The sequence below is a fragment of the Falco naumanni genome, chromosome 3 (assembly GCF_017639655.2).
Source record: "Falco naumanni isolate bFalNau1 chromosome 3, bFalNau1.pat, whole genome shotgun sequence".
Taxonomy (NCBI): Eukaryota; Metazoa; Chordata; class Aves; order Falconiformes; family Falconidae; genus Falco; species Falco naumanni.
Window position 1 is genome coordinate 116,724,884 of NC_054056.1, and position 17,057 is coordinate 116,741,940.

Genomic DNA, 17,057 nt, shown 5'->3' on the forward strand with positions numbered 1-17,057 from the left:
AAAGCCCATACAATCATTGGTTAATATGCACATTTAGAATGTGAAACAAAGTTCCTGATAAATATTTGTTTTCTTGATCATAATACCCATATTCATAGAATCATAGAATAGTTTGGGTTGGAAGGGACCTTAAAGATCATCTAGTTCCAAGTCCGTGCCATGGGTAGGGACACCTTCCACTAGAATAAGTTGCGTAAAGTCACATCCAACTTGGCCTTGAACACTTTCAGGGATGGGATATCCACATCTTCTTTGGGCAACTTGTTCCAATGTCTCACCACCTTCTTAGTGAAGAATGTCTTCCTTGTATCTAATCTAAATCTACCCTCTTTCAGTTTAAAACCATTACCCCTTGCCCTACATGCCTTTGTAACAAGTCCCTCCAACTTTCTTTTAGGCCCTGCTGATGCACTAGAAGGCTGCTATAAGATCTCTCTGGAGCTTTCTCTTCTCCAACAGTCATCTTGTCTTCATAGGAGAGGTGCTCCAGCCCTCTGATCATCTTCATGGCCCTGCGCCGGACTTGCTCCACCAGGTCCATGTCCTTCCTATCTGGGGGCCCCAGAGATGGATGCAGTACTCCAGGTGGGGTCTCATGTGAGTGGAGCTGAGGGAGGGAATTGCCTCCCTTGACCTGCTGGACATGTTTCCCATGTATACTGTCAAAAGCATGTGTCAGACTTTTTTATTTTGGTGCTTGTGATGATTTGAAAGTAGAAATTAATTAAAGCTTACACACAACATTTTCCCCTCGAGCTACTCAATATGCTTAAATGGCATGATGGAGTACCATCCATTTTTCTAAAGCTGTTCATTAAATAACTCAATATGGTTTAAAAACACAGCATTTTTTTTTCATAACTAGCCATAATTTCTCTCCTTGACTATGTAACCTTACCCCATTAAGAGACTCTGGCTTGTGTCATTAAATTATCTCTCTGCCTTTAGTAAGAGGACAAGATGAAAACATTAATGTATGCTGACGTCAAGGTCCATAAAAATAGAAAGTTGCACTGTTCAGAGATTTGTCTCCAGGAAGACAGTCAACTTTAAATATCTCAGAGATTTCTATACTAATACTCATAGGAAAACAAGCAGTTACATAGAAAGCTAAAATTTCCTGAGTTACATATTTTGCTATATGATTAACTTAAAGAAAAAGTAGTGTCATAAAAAAATGCAGATTAGTGAATGGTTAAAATGTAAGACATTTTCAAAACTGAAGCTATATGCTATTATTATGAATAGGCCATTGTTCAGTATTGTATAGTATTTCATTAGATTCATAACATTATATAAAACATGTTCATGTCATAATATGTGATGGGTTAAGACTGTGTGTTCATGTGAATATACTCATCAGCATATTTACTAACATCAGGTCTTGTTTCAGTCTAGGTCTGGTATTTCCCCCATTTCTGCAACTATTCAGGACTCTGGCTTTCCATTCTTGGTAACGAGCTGAACAGTCTGTCCTGCTAGCTGTTTCTCTGCAATAGGATGGTCACTTCTGGACAATCATGGCAGAAGGATCTGGCTGTCATTTTCTAGACAGATGTCCTTGAATATAGGGTGGTTAATAACACTATAAGCAGTACCTAGAAATGCGTGTGAAAGGACAGGCATGCAAACACAATAAAGGTCTTCCACCTGGGAATATTTGTTCCAGCTATTCAATAAGAACACTTAGAAGTTGTCTGCAGGCTGGCTTCTGAAAATAACTGTGATTTTCTTTATTTTAATTATTTTAATTAGACTATTGAAATCAGGTGCTACTCAAAGTGATTAAGGATATAACCTGGCCCTAGGCAGAGTGATATGCATAAAAAGGTTGTAGAACATACCATTTCCCGCATAGGACTCCATCACATCACACACACAAAAGAAGCTGACTTGTGCCAGATACCATGGGGCAGATTCTGAGCATCTCAAGGATCCATATGTAAGCCTCACAACACCTGAAAGACAGGTACTTCTTTTCAACACAGAGACTCAGAACATAAGATAAACATATGGGCTTCCTAAGCTTTGTCAACAGAGGTAAGCACCTCTGAGGAGCAATTCAGAGGTCCTAACTGAAGAAACTCTCATTGACTGTTTGCCTCCATAGGGGTACTCTGCATAGATTGTTAGGAAATGTGTGCTTTCAGCTATGCACTGATAGGGAATCAAACTGGTGAGGGACCCTTGGCTTCAGGCTGTCCTTTACCCTGTCATCCAGCCTGGATTCAGGACTCTCAACCTCTTCTGAGGTGCAGCCTCTGCTAGCACACGAGATACCATTGGATCTGGCTGCATGAAGTTTAGTGCATTTACTTGAGAAATAGAAATTCCTGCACTTCAGGTCAGAAACTTTAGAACTTACGAAGCTTTAGATTTAATGAGGGGGAGTTGCTTTGGTTGTATCTGTTTTTCAATTTTCCAGTGTACCACTCCCTACATCTTACTAGAATAGCCGGGAAAAATCCCATTCTCCTGCTGAGTTTGCAGCTGTGCACATAAGGATGCACAGTTTATGTAGCTCAGCAGAGCAATCAAGAAAGGATATGATTCTGTCAACTACTAATTAGGAGAATCCCAGGTTCTTTACTTCAGTCACATTTTATCCACTTTTTCTTAAATAGAATTTGATTAAACTTATACCTTAGCAAAATGCTTAACTCTCAGACACTAGGATGAGCTCTCTGTCCTGCTTGCAGCTGAGATAGGGTTAATTTTCTTTTCAGTAGCTGGTACAGTGCTATGTTTTGGATTTAGTATGAGAATAATGTTGATAACACACGGATGGTTTTGGTTGTTGCTAAGTAGTGTTTATACTAAGTCAAGGACTTTTTAGTTTCTCGGGCCCTGCTAGCTGGAGAGGCACAAGAAACTGGGAAGGGACACAGCCAGGACAGCTGACCTGAATTAGTGAAAGGGATATTCCATACTACAGAATGTCACACTGAGTATATAAACTGGGCTAGGGGTTCGCCGGGGCCTGCCAGTCGCTGCATGGGAACTGGTTTGGCATCACTCAGGTGATGCTGAGTAATTGTATTGAGCATCACTTGGGTTTTTTTCCTTTTGGATTTTATTCCTCTCCCTCTCTCTCCCCCCTTTTCATTACAATCTCAACCCACAAGTTTTATCTTTTTCCTGATTCTCCTCCCCATCCCACTGAGGATGCTGCATGTTGCTTACTTGCTGACCGGGGTTGAACTGCTGCACCTCGCAGGAGAGGCCCTTCCCTCACACATCTAGGGTGAGGCCTTCTCTTACATTTTGTCTCTTCATCTCTTTGTCTTTGGCCTAATATTTCTTGCATACTTTGATTTTTGTTATCTTATAGGAGCTTTTTTGGATGGTTTCAGGGTGGGTTGGTTTAGGGATTTTTTGTCCTTTTTTTTTTTTTTTTTTTGAGGGTGGTTTGTTTTGCTGCTCTTTTCCCTCTTTTTTTTTCGGAAAAAAAGCTAGCTTTGTGACATCTTTAAGGAGAAATGGTCTTCTTTTAGATTTTCTAGTCAAATTCTACTTAAGATAATGTTGAGATCCCTTTGGGAAAAAAAGTAACAGTGACATTTTCTGCTATGTTCTGTCTTCAAAAGGACTTGAATCTGTAACAGCTCTAGAATATATAAATGTTCTATATCAGCTTTAGAATACATAAATCAAGCAAGGCATCTGGTGACCAGTTCAATAGAACAGGTATTTTTTCCTTGCTTTAGTTGTGTGTTTTTCTGACAATAGTCTTAATCACTCTGGAAAGAATGCTTAACACATACAATTGTGAAATGCAAATTCTATGCAGCTATCTCAAAGAAAGGCATGTCATCACATAAATATTAAAAAGTAAATGACGGTACCCAGTTAAAACTAAACTGAACATAGACATAGGCATGCCCTTGAAGGAAAGGTAAAAATGCAGCATTGCAAGAAAAAAACGCTGTATTAATACATCTTCTCTTGTAATTTTAACTTTACTGCGATATAGAGCTTGCCTGAAAATCAATCTGTTTGACATTTTTATTACCGTTGTACAAATGGAAAGAGAGTAAATGAACCATTTTCTGGTTTTACATTCTGTGTAGAGTAATGCTTCAGTTTTCCATTTGGCTGTAGTCTACCCCCACCCCCTCAACCCCCACCTTTTTTTTTTTTTTTTCTTTTTTTAACACAAATGCTTACTCCTTGGTATCTTTGAGATTGTAATTATTAGTTATGGCAGGTTTCTGTTCTATGTCCTTTGAAACCTTCCTACTGCTGCTCAAAAACTACCAAGATCTGAGCTGCTGTAAATAAAATTTGGTTTAAAGGCTTAGTAAACACATTGTAATGAAACACCCTATGGCAGTTCAGGAATGCTGAGTTACAGAATGTGCCTACCCGGTAGAAGGCATAAACAATTGCTATATTGCACATCCTTGTCCTTACAATAATTTGGACTGAAGATTAAGAGATCTGAAGGGAAAAAGGAAAGAACAAAATGTATATAATATGACAGAGTGGATTTTTGGACACGGTCAAGGTTAGAACCGCATCTATGTTTAGATATTTTGATGTTTTGGGAGGAATGACATTTAAACTTATCTTTGTGAACATGAAATCATAGTCCATCACCTGTGCACCATGTCTGAAGCAGATAAAAATCTTAATTGGGTATGGTAAAATTGTCCCAAAACCATCTAGACAAACCAATTTAATCTTTTCCTTTCAGACATATTAAGAGTAATATGCTAATAATGTTATTTTTTTATTACAGATGAAAATTTTAAGCTGATGGAGTTTTGTTCAGAAAAGGTATGTTTAGAGTAAAATACACATTTTAAAAAAAATAATTCATGGAACAGTGATCATTCCTGAGTGGTAGCATGTATTCCCTAGCTTCTTACTGCAAAATTCCCTCCTTTTTATGCTCCCAAAAGTAGTCATTTAGTAAAAGGTAGATGAAAGAGTTGTAGGCGGCATAAAAGCCTTAACAGAGAATTGTATGGTTCAGTGCTGCATTTCAACTCAGCTGTGCTTTCCTTGTATAATATGCAAAATAACAACAGCAACAACAATAGTAACAACAACAACAACAATAAATTAATAATTAATAATAATAATAATAATAAAATAATAATAATAATAATAATAATAATAATAATAATAATAATAATAATAATAATAATAATAATAATTAAAAATAAAAATAAAACACGTAGTGTCACAGAATAGTTTGTGTTGCAACAGGACCCTGCAGGTCATCTAGTCCAAAACCCCTGCTTGAAGCAAATCCAGTTAGGACATTTGCTCAGCACCGTGTCTGGCTGGAATTCATGTATCTCCAAGGATACAGACCCCACAGCTCCTCTGGACAACCTGTTCCAGTGTCTGACAATCCTCTTAGTGGGAGTTTTTCCTTATATCTAATCAGAATTTCTCATGTTCCAGCTTGTATTTACTGCTATCAGTAAATAGATGAACCTATCACTGTTCATCTTCAAGAAGTGTCTGGCTCCATCTTCTCCGTACTCTTCCATTAGGTTATTTTTGTAGGCAGGAGCAAGATCTGTCTTTAACCTTTCAGACCCTCCTGCTTTCAGCCATCGTCATGGTCCAGACCTGTTCCAGTATTTCCACTTTTTACTGGGGAGCCCAGACTTAGACCTGTCACTCCAATTGTGTCTTACCAGAATTAAGCAGATGGAAAGGATTAACTCCCTTAACCCATTGGCAACATGGATTGATGCAGCCCATGATGCTAACTGCCTTCTCCACTGCAAGGACGCGTTGCTGTGTAGTGATCGGCTTGGTGTCTGCATGGACCTCCAGCTACTTCCAAGTTGCTTTCCAGCCGATTGGCTGCCAGCATATTCTAGTGCATGGGATTATTCCTCCCAGGTGCAGAACTTGGCATTTCCCTTTCTTGAATGTTATGACATTCAGGTGTTAGTTTAAGAGTTTTGGTTTCATAAATAATATAACACTAGAATTATCTAACATGCTGTTATTAGTGCCTGCCATAATTTTTTGTCAATGGTAACCACTTACTACTCACAGATGTAACTGGGCTTCAGGTATCTGAATGTGTATTTTGCTTTTTTGGTCAGTTGTATCCATTTCTATTCAAAGTACACGTGCTCTAAGTTTTGCTTATTTTCCCCTGTGTGAAATGAAAACTTAGAAAACCATAAAAAGCTATGGGGAATTTCTAATTTATGTGTAGAGACATTGTAAGAGACAGAGAACTCATACTTTAAATTATTTCTATAATTTCAGCAAAGAAAACAATCCCAAAAACACTTATTAAGGGAATCAGATTAATTAAAGACCAAAGAAAACATTCAGGCAATTAAGATCTTTTTTAGTCTAATACATATTGAAAAGCTTTTCTTAGAGTTACAGTTTCTTTACATTTTTCTTTTTTTTTCCCGTTTTATTTTTTTTTAATGAATCATAGCATGGTGGCCATCTTGTCTGCCATCCCTGCTCAAGCAGGGCCACCTAGAACCAGTTGCTCAGGACCACGCCCAGACAGCTTTTGAATACCTCCAAGGTGGGAGATTCCACAACTACTGTGGGCAACTTGTAGCAGTGCTCAGTCGCTCTCCTGGTGAAAGATTTTCCTGTTACGAAGAGGGAACCTCCTGTGTTTCAGTTTGTGCCCATTGCCTCTGGGCCTGTCACTGGGTGCCACTGAGAAGAGCCTGGCTCCATTCTCTTTGCACCCTCCCTTCAGGTACTTGTGCACATTGATGAGATGCCCCTGATCTTTCTGTTCTTCACACTGACCAGTCCCAGCTGTCTCAGCCCTTCCTCATAGGAAAGATGTTTCAATCCCTTCATCAACTTCATGGCCTTTCACTGGACTGTCTCCAGTATGTCCAATTCTCTTGAACTGGAGAGCCCAGACCTGGGCACAGGAGTCTAGATGTGGCCTTACCCATGCTGAGTAGATCTGAAGTATCACCTTCCTCAGCCTGCTGGTAACACCCCTAATGCAGCCCAGGATGCTATCAGTTGCCTTTGACAGTGTGTCAGGCTGACTTTGGTTTGCTGTCAGGTGCCCACCAAGCTGCTCTATCGCTCCCCGCCCCCATCAATATGACAGGGGGAGAAAAAATGATGAGAAGCTCATGGGTAAGAAAAGGGCAGGGAGATCACTCAGTAAAACCATCAAGGGCAAACCAGACTCAGCTTGGGGATATTGATTTAATTTATTGCAAATTAATTGTAATAAATTAGGATATTGAGAAATAAAACAAACTAAAACCGCCTTCCCCCTCCTCCTCCTTTCCAGGCTCTACTGCACTTCTAACTCTTCTGCCTCCTCCTCCCAAGTGGCACAGGGGGATGGGAAATTGGGGTCAGTTCATAACACTTCATCTCTGCTGCTCCTTTCAGCTCACACTCTTCCTCTACTCCAGTGTGAGGATCCTCCCACAGGATACAGTCCTTCACAAAATTCTCCAATTTGGGTACTTCCAACAGGATGCAGTTCTTCAAGAACTGCTCCAGCATGGGTCCTTTCTGCAGGGAACAGTACTTCAGAAACAGACTGCTCTGGCATGTGTCCTTCACAGGCCACAGGTCCTGCCAGAGAACCTGCTCCTGTGTGGGCTCCTCTCCATGGGCCTCAGTCCTGGATCCTGCTCTGGCATGGGCTGTCACTTCCTTCAGGTCATGCCCACCTGCTCCTATGTGTGCTCCTACATGGGCTGCAATGTGAGTATCTGCACTGCCACAGTCCTCCATGGGGTGCAGGGGGACAACCTGTGTCGCCATGGTCTTCACCACCTGCTGCAGGGGAATCTCTGCTCCAGAGCCTAGAGCACCTCCTCCCCCTCCTTCTTCACTGACCTTGCTGTCTGCAAAGTTGTTTCTGTCGCATATTCTAACTCCTCTCTCACAGATGCTGCACAGCATCTTTTACCCTTTCTTAAATATGTTAACACAGAGGCTCCAGCACCATCGCTGCTTGGCTCAGCTTTGGCCAGCAGCAGGTCTATCTTGGAGCCAGCTGAGACTGGCTCTGTCCAACATGGGAGTAGCTTCTGGAGTCATCTCAGAAAAGCTACTCCTGCAGCCCTTCCTCAGCCCCATAAACCATATACAGCCACAAAGGCACATTGCTGGCTCGTGTATAACTTAGTGTCCACCAGGACTCTCAAGGTCCTTTTCTTCAAAGCTCCTTTCCAGCCATTTGCCCCCCGTATATATATCCTGTCAGACTATTTCTCCAGCCTGTCAAGGTCCTGGATGGCAGCATGACCCTCTCCTGTATCAGCCACTCCTTCCAGTTTTGTTACATCAGCAAACTGGCTGAGGGTACACTCTGTCCCTTCATCCAGGTCACTGATGAAGATGTTGAACCCTGTGGTACACTGCTAGTTACTGGAAATCCTATGGAGCAAAAATAAAAAGTAGTGAAAAGGTTCCAGAATGTTTTCCTCTGGTTTCCCGATGAGGACTGATCTACTTACTGTTGTGCAACCTTTGTCTTTAGATGTAGCTCTAAAGTTTTGTTTTAAACTTATTTTGACTGAGACCACTGAAATACAAAAGATATATCTGAAACATGCACATTGCCAAAACCAGAAATTCTATGTTGACTGGACCATAGTAAGTTTGTTATTTTCTTATTTTTGAATATTTCGTTTCAGTCTCTTGATTTCCTTCTCTTATCATAGGTTCTAGTTTATTAGGTAAGCACACACACACGTAGAAGGGTTCAAGTTTACTTCTTTCACTTGAGATTTCTGAATTTCTGGTATGTTAATCTTGTAACTTCTTGCTGGGTGTATATATATACATGTCACAGCATATTAAAACGTCATGCCTACATAGGGTACAGCAGGAACTTATATGAAACTATAGAATCAGAATCATTTAGGTTGGTAAAGGTGCACATTTTTATAGTTAAACTCAACAATCGTTATATAAATAACCTGTTGGTAGCTTTTGAATACTACAGAAATAAACAATTGTTACTTTTTTTGCTGAATACCTCCAACATTTTAGCTGTTTTTTTCATACAAAAGCCTTTCAATTCATGCATATGTCCCTGGCATAGAGGTTATGCCTTAAAGATAGTGTTTACAATTATACGTCCTCATTTTAAGCTTAAAAAAAAATTAGATGTAACAGTTCTTCTTGAATTTAGGAACTCAAAAGTGTTTCTCCAATGAATTAACCATTAGAAAATTTAATTTCCAAGCTAGCTATATTCCTTTGAGCAAATTAATTCAATTTTATTTATTTACTATTATTTATCTTGGTGATTACATGCTCCTTACATTTACCATCATAAGTTTCCAAATTTTCCATTCCTGAGATGGGGTGGACATCTCCTCATACATATTCAGTGTCAATTACAGTTGTTTTACAAAATGTGTGTGGGGAGAAAGCTGTAATGTCAGAGGTCTCAAATGAACTCCAAGCAAATATTTGCATATTTTCCTTAACTGGGATTCCAAGCTGATGATTTAAGTGATTGGAGTAATGTGATTTTACACCTAACTTTTCCCGTTATTGTTTGCAACACCTATTACTTCAGAAAAAATTAGGAACTAAAAAAGAGAAGATTATTAAATATTTTTAAATTCTTCTGGGGAATGAGACTGGCAAACAAAAAGGTCACTTTTCAGATTCTTGTATCCAAGAGATCATCAAAGAAGGGTAGAATTCACTCAGTTTCCAGAAAAAGAAAACTAAAACAAACACCAACAACCCCCACAAACAAACAAACAAACAAACAAACAAACAAACAAGTGAACTATTATGTCAGTGAGAGGCCACAAACCTCAGCAAATACAGGGAGATAAATACAACTCCTTTGGGGAGCGCTGGAGCTGGAGCTGTAGCGGGACCTAGCGAGATGTGGAAATAAATTGAAGTTGCCCTCAGAGGTAGGCAAAGGAAGACAGCTCAAAGCCCAGATACTGTATGTTCATCAATGGATAAGAAGTGTTCTGCACCTTACTGAGTTAACGGAGCTCTGAAAGAGCTCATGGAGTGAATCAGACTTCTGCTTCATTATATTTACGGAACCAAAAACTGTGGCCAGTGACTCAACACAAAAAAATTTATTTTAAGTGGCTGTATTTTTACCTATCAGTACAAGAACATGTTCACCTTTTTTCTTGTTGTACTGTCTCATATTTCATATCCCTTCATAAGAAAGAGCAGCATAAATCTCTCTCCCACTTTCAGGATTTAATCTTTATCTTTAGACCATATTTTTTCCAAATATTCAGTATGATACACATTTGTGCCTCAGAAACATTGAATTATACTTGATATGATAAACCAGGTACTCTGAAAGAAAGAATCCTTGGTGGTTTTTATTGACCTATGTCTTTGTGATTTTAACTCTTGTCCCCCAAATTATGCAGTTTCAAACACAATATTTCAAAGCTGAGATAGTGAATACACTTTCTGATCTCTCCCTCTCTCAGGAATAGCTTAGTTCTTCTATAAATGATAAAATTTAAATTAGACAGAAATCCTTTATATTGCAAAGACATATTGCAAGCTTCAGCCCAAGTACTTGAAGAAGGAAACTCTCAGGCAAGATGGGAGAGAAGATCTAAATGGTCAAGAACAAGCTGCAGCTAGTCAATTCAAACTACATAAAAGAGGGATCACTTGTTACAGAGCTGATATAGCTGAATTTTATTCTTGAATAAGGCCCTTATTTAGCTGCATATGAGCTATGAAAATGTTTTTTAAATACTTGGGGGGGGGTATTTTTTTTTGGGGGGGGGGTAATTTTTACTCATTTTCTATGAGATGTATTTATTTCATAGAATCTACATGTATATCTATTTGTATAAGAACAACCATTAATTTATACTCAGAAAGGTGGTAGTTTTGTGATTGGCACTAACACATGGATTTACATGTGCAGTAGATGTACCACAAACACTGCAAAAATGGCCAAACCACATTCAGCATGTTTATTCCTGTAATTAAAAAGCAATCAGTGCAATGCCCAGTGCTGATCAGTAATAACACAGGCTTTGCTAAACCCTGTTCAGATTAATGAGTTGCTTCACACACAGCATGCAGTAAGTTCACAAAACTCTGTAATGAATGGTAGCCAATGTCCTGAAAAAAAGAATGTAGTTTTATTAAGAGTGGGATTATGGTGTCTCACAGAAGTCAAGGATTGACTCCTGGTTTAGCTCTGCTCATCCCAATTCTACCACCACCTCCCCATCTTCCGCTCCACACTTGTTTTTCAAATGTCAAGAACAGTACATTTTGCTCTTCCAGCTCTCACTGTTCTTAGCACAAAAGCAATCTCTACTTCAAATATAAATTCAGTTCAGTGTCTGCCTGTTGTTGGAGAGAGGTTCTGGGAACATTTACTTATGGTAATATCAATTACTTTTTCTTGAATCAATTGAGTAATATAGGGCTAGGCTGTACCTGAACCTAATGCAGCTGGGAATTATAAACCCCTTTGCTTTCTTCAGAATATTATCTCCCATCTTTTACTGTTTCCATGTGTTTAGGACCTGAGTAGGGAATCAACAGAGACAAGGCCTAACAGGAACACTTCTACATAGCTCTGATGAGAAAAGTGGTAACACCAGCAGCCATCTGACAGAAGGTGACAGACCTTTTATTTTTGTTTTCCTGAGGAAGGGTATGTGTGAGTGTGTGCTTTTGGGTGTGGGGTTTTTTGGGGTTTTTTGGTGGTGGTGGAGGGTTTTGGGGTTTTTTTGGGGGGGGAGGATTTTTTAAATTTTTTTATCTTAACTTAGAGATTTGAGCCAGAAAAACAATCACAGCTTTCCCTTTCTCTTGTTCCTATGCAACATAGCAACAAGATATCCTATGCCAGGGGGATTCAGAGAAGACTGTACATGACTTAGATTTCTGTCTCATAGCAGACAGACAAGCAGGATAAGCTGGCATTATTTTTACTTTTCTCATTTGTCCTAGGAGACCTTGTTGTGGTAGGTCCATCCTGTCAACACTGAGGCTGTCATGTGCCCCAGGAGTCGCAGCAGTGGTATGACCTCTCTCCTGGCTCGCTGCAGAGCCAAGGCAGTGCTGCAGTAACTGGAAGAAGACATTACATGGAGAACACCAGGAATGAAGTTTACCAGCTGTTCCTAGACATGAGAGGAGTAAAATACCTGTCTTTTTACTCTCAACCTGGCAGGATGGGATTCTGCCTTCTTTCTCCCCACTGAGGACTATACAAAGCAGGGGGAAACTTGTTCCTCCACTCGCTTTGATTTGGGAACCATTGGTTGCCACTGCTGGGTATCTCCAGGAACTGGTCTGAATGCCCTTCAATCTGTTTCCTACTGAGAAACATGCTCCACTCACGTATGTCACATCAAACACGTCTCTGCTCCTCTTAGGCTCTTTTTTCTTCCAACTAGTGCTCCTTTGTTTTGTTTTATCTTACACCAAGGTCTGATACATATTGTTATGATGCTAATTTTGTGCTGTTGGAGTTTAAGCCTCCTAATTTTCTTTTATGACCAACAGACTGTACATTGATTTTTTGACTGCAGGTAATATTGGAGAGGATAGATGTCTGTTAATGTTTCATATGGTAAACTAGGTAATCCCTCCAGTTCTAAGCACTGTAAAAGAATATGTTTGCTCCCACATGATATTTTTTAAACTGAGTTCAATTTGTTCATGATTGAAAGATTATTCATCAGTGGGGATGGCTTTTTATGAATACTAATAAAATTATGCCAGAAAAGCTTTAGCAAAGTTGTTACCCATCATGCATCAGTTAAATTCAGACACTGAATGAGGGAGATTTTTCTTTGTCTCCATTGCATCAGTTAAATTCAGGCACTGAATGAGGGAGATTTGTCTTTGCCTCCATTGCTCAGAGTGGTCATTATAAAATACATATCACCAGCAGTAAAACCAAAGCAATACCCCAGGCAGTGGGAATGGTGTACTTACAACTTTTATCAAGGTTAAAGTTCCCCAGAGGTATATTAAAAATATGTATCTGCACTCAATGAATTTGGACAAAGACTGACAGGTGGGAAGTGTTTACTGCTACTCCTCAGACACCTGATGTCTTCAGTTAGTAAGTTTTACAGGTTTCAGTTAATGTAAGCAGGGGAAGACAGATATGATACTGGAAAAAAAAAAAAAAAAAAGTGTGGCACATTTACCAGGAAGAGAGAGGAGAGAGATGTTTTCAAACAAAATACAGAGGGAAAGAAATATAAAATTGGTTCTGACTGATACAATTCCCACCCAATTTTGTAAGTTTGATATGTGGAGGGTGGCTTGATGAGGACAGGGAGAAATGCAAACCTGAAAAGAGAGATGTGACAGAGATCTAGAATAAGGACACTTGGATTACATCACTTGCAAAACATCCAAGTGTTTGCAGACATGCAGAGCATACAGAAGGAATGAAAGCTGTCCCTGTTTTTCCAGAGGGAGAACTGGACAAAGTTGCAGTAATAGTGAATGAAAAATTAACCAAAATTAAATGGAACATTTATTAAAATTTGAACATGAATTGGTGAGGTGAAATAATAATAATTTTAATACTGAAGGAAAAGTAGAAAACAATAGAAAGTAAAAGCATGAAACTTTTGGCTTGCAATGGTGATCTTACTCCTCCTAAGCAAGGATAGGAATTAACTGAATGTGTAACATGAATAAGCATAATTTATGATTCTAGTGAAATGGAATTTTACCTTGTAAAATTAAAGAATTCCAAACAAATTATGCTCTTTGAAAATCAGGAGCTGAAGGCAGTTTGGGAAATATTTGAATACTCTTTCAATTCTTCAGGTCTTCAGGAGTTAGGAGTATAACAAACCCAAAATCATATACTTGTTAAACTTTTTAGGCAGATGCTAAAGTGAAGCTGCTGGAGGATATTCTTCAGCAGTTATAATTCAAGCAGAAAAGCCAACAGAATGAATACACTCCCTAGATACTGTGATTGTTACCCAGCAACACTGTGGAAGACATGGGAGGAAACTTCCCGAGTCCAGTTCCAGTGATGTATGTACCAAAATTCCCATAAACAGAGAACTTATATCCTAATACACTGAATCCATGGAACCGCTTGAAGAGTTAGAAAGTTCCTTTCATCTTTCATAAATAGTATCTTTAATTTTATTGCACATGCTCTGTTAGGTCTCAGTGTGCTACTTAATCATATCAAAGTCATAGAATATTATATGGTTTTTTGTATTTCGTATTTCTGTATCTAGACATGCTAATTGCATTTCATTTTATATTAGGGTGAGTTACCATGACAAGACTCCTCATGAAATGATTAAGCATATGGCTGTGTAGCATAAATATGAAGTGACAAATCAGAAAAGTGGCATGTCACATTAAAAGCATATACATAACCAGCCTGGCTAAGAGAAGATAGATCCTTTCAAACATTTTTGTATCTGTTGCTCCACAGGCACTGAAAATTTAGTACCAGAAATGACCTGTGATCCGTCTCAATCACAATATTCCTGCCCATAAAAAATAATTGTTACTTTGATGAAGAACTATGGATAAGAAAATGTAACTGAAAATTGTTTGGAATTACCCCACTTAAAACATATCCTGATGTTTACAATATGTGTCTTGCCACGGGCAGTGTCTAGAAGTTTAGGGGAAAAGTAGTAAAAAAGAAAAAAATTTTTCTTTTTTTTCTCTTTCCTTTTTCCTTTTTAATTGGAGCTAATATACTAAGAAGCCAACTGTGAAGCTACTTCAGATACATACATATCACCATATGTACCCATTAACATGTAGACATGAATGACCAGATAGCTGTGTAAAAGACATTTCATGAAGACCAGTGTGTGAATCCTGCACACAGCCACAAAAGTAAATATAGCATATAATTGTATTTACAGTTTAGAAAAAATGCTTTCATGAATGAAACATCAGAATAATTACATACATGAGTTTCAGAGCAAATAAAATTATTTAATATATTCACTTCTGTTTATATTTGATTATATTCTACCTTTCTATTATTTTGTTCATTTTGATCATTTTTATTAATTTGATTTATCTACTCCCTGTGCTTAAACACAGAGAAATAAACAAGTCTTACTAAAAAAAATCGATCTGTCAGAACATAATTATTTACGTGTAGGTTTATCCAATTATTTAATGACTAAACCTCTGACAAGAAAATAAAATGTACTACAGTAGGCCTTAGTGTCTAAAAATAATATCCTTTTGAGTCTACTAATTAACCAGAGAAGTTTGAAGTCATCGTAGAGGCCTTGAAAAATAGCTAAATGTTGCTGAAGTGGAATAGAGAAGGATTTTGTTAGTGAGAGCATGATCATTGTTTAATGAGCACATTCACTGACAAGAAAATTACAACAATCAAATTACCATCACAACAATATGCACATTCTGATTTTTTCAGTTTGATTTTAACATGGTTCGTGGTTTAGATCAACCTGATCTAATATGATCTGATGTTTTTCAACAGTAGACTATTTAAGAAAATGTGTGGAACCTCTTTATAATTCGTTTTCGTCTGTGTGTGTGTTGAATTTTGTGTGTGCGTGTGCGCTTATTTATTTATTTTTATTTCTTTGGTTTAGGGTCTTTTGCAGAAGATAACTTATCCCTCCTGCCTGGCTGCCCTGAAATACTTCTTCACACTGCACACTTTGAAGTCTGTGGGGCTGGATCTTCCCCAGGCTTAATTTACTCATCAGCTCTGAAAGTTTACAGTGACTATTAATGCACTTCAGACACAGAACAAAAAGATGATAGATTTTATTTGCTCTCTAAAATAATGTTATTCCCCATAATAGTAAAATCTTTTGTAGAAGGCAATTTATATTTCCTTATGCCATCATTACCAGTTTACAGCTATAATAATTCTGCTTTCACATAGTGAAAAACCCTGCTGGGTGAACAGGATTTTGTAATGAAATAATATGCCAAAAAGTAAAAATTACACTTCAGGTTAAAAAACAAACAAACAAACCCCCCCAAAACCCCAAAAAACCTACCTCCACAACAAAAATTCCCCAACAACTGTCCCCCACCCTTCCAAAAAAAAATTTAATCCCAAAACTAAGAAAAAAAAAAAATCCTGAGCAAGGTATGACATTATAGGCAGATTCTAGATGCAGATGGAAAAGCTGTTTCAGAGGAACAGAAATAGGCAGTATGGAGTCTAAAAGCTTCAAATAAAATAACTGCTTTCTGAGAAGCCAAATATTTCTTACAAAGATTAATTCTGTTTCAAAAGATCTTAGCTTCCCACTTTAGTAAGACTAGAAGACTTGGAAACACTGCAGACTTGAGCCTTGAAAAATCCAATGAAGATTTCTAAGCTATATTTCCTTACCTCTGATTATAACTTGTGATATGATTGCTATTTGATAAATAACAGAATTTATCAAATACTTCAGAAACACAGGAAATCCTTCCCAAAGCACCAGGTACCTATAACAACAAGGGTTATTAACAAAGTATGGAGACATCTAATATTAATGATGAAAATACATTCAGTTCTATGAGCAGTAATATGTATAAAAGGACTACACTGCCAATATGCTACTGACTTCTAGCAGAGAACAGAGTCACAAGGGAAATGTAATGTATCTAATTTATTTGGACTTCAGAAAAGTACTGATAGGGTTCTTCATCGGAAACTATTAGCCAAATTGGGAGTTAGCAAAAGAATTCTAAAATACAGAATTAGCTAGGCAGAGTCAGGTTGTGGTGAAAGGATAATTGTCTGGTCAGCAGGAGGTGACCAGGACAATTCCTTAAGGTTTGGCCTTGAAATTTATCATTTTTAGTATTTTTATTAACAGACACGGTACAGAAAAAGATTCAGACTAATGAAATATGATGACAACAAAAGGCTGGAATGCTCCCTCCAGTGGGAAAGGGGATGACAAAAGCACATTGAAAGAACTAGATGACCTTGAAGATCGAGTCCAACCATTAACCTAGCCCTGCCAAGTCCACCACAGTTCAACAGAATAACATGGAATACAGTGTACACATGGACAAAGAAACACTGCTGTTACAAGCTCAGAGCTCATCAGTTACAAGTGGCAGAGAATGACGAATACCCATGAACAGTCCCTGGC

General features: G+C 38.3%; 1 long non-coding RNA gene across 1 annotated transcript; it reads right to left on the reverse strand.

Annotated features, from left to right (window-relative positions):
- Nucleotides 1-208: 208 nt before the first annotated feature.
- Nucleotides 209-15,617, reverse strand: LOC121085507. The gene is made up of 3 exons (XR_005827088.1): nt 15,607-15,617; nt 8,444-8,446; nt 209-321 (listed from the first exon to the last, which is right to left on the reverse strand). It is a non-coding gene; the product is annotated as an uncharacterized LOC121085507 (long non-coding RNA).
- Between the last annotated feature and the right edge of the window lie 1,440 nt (nt 15,618-17,057).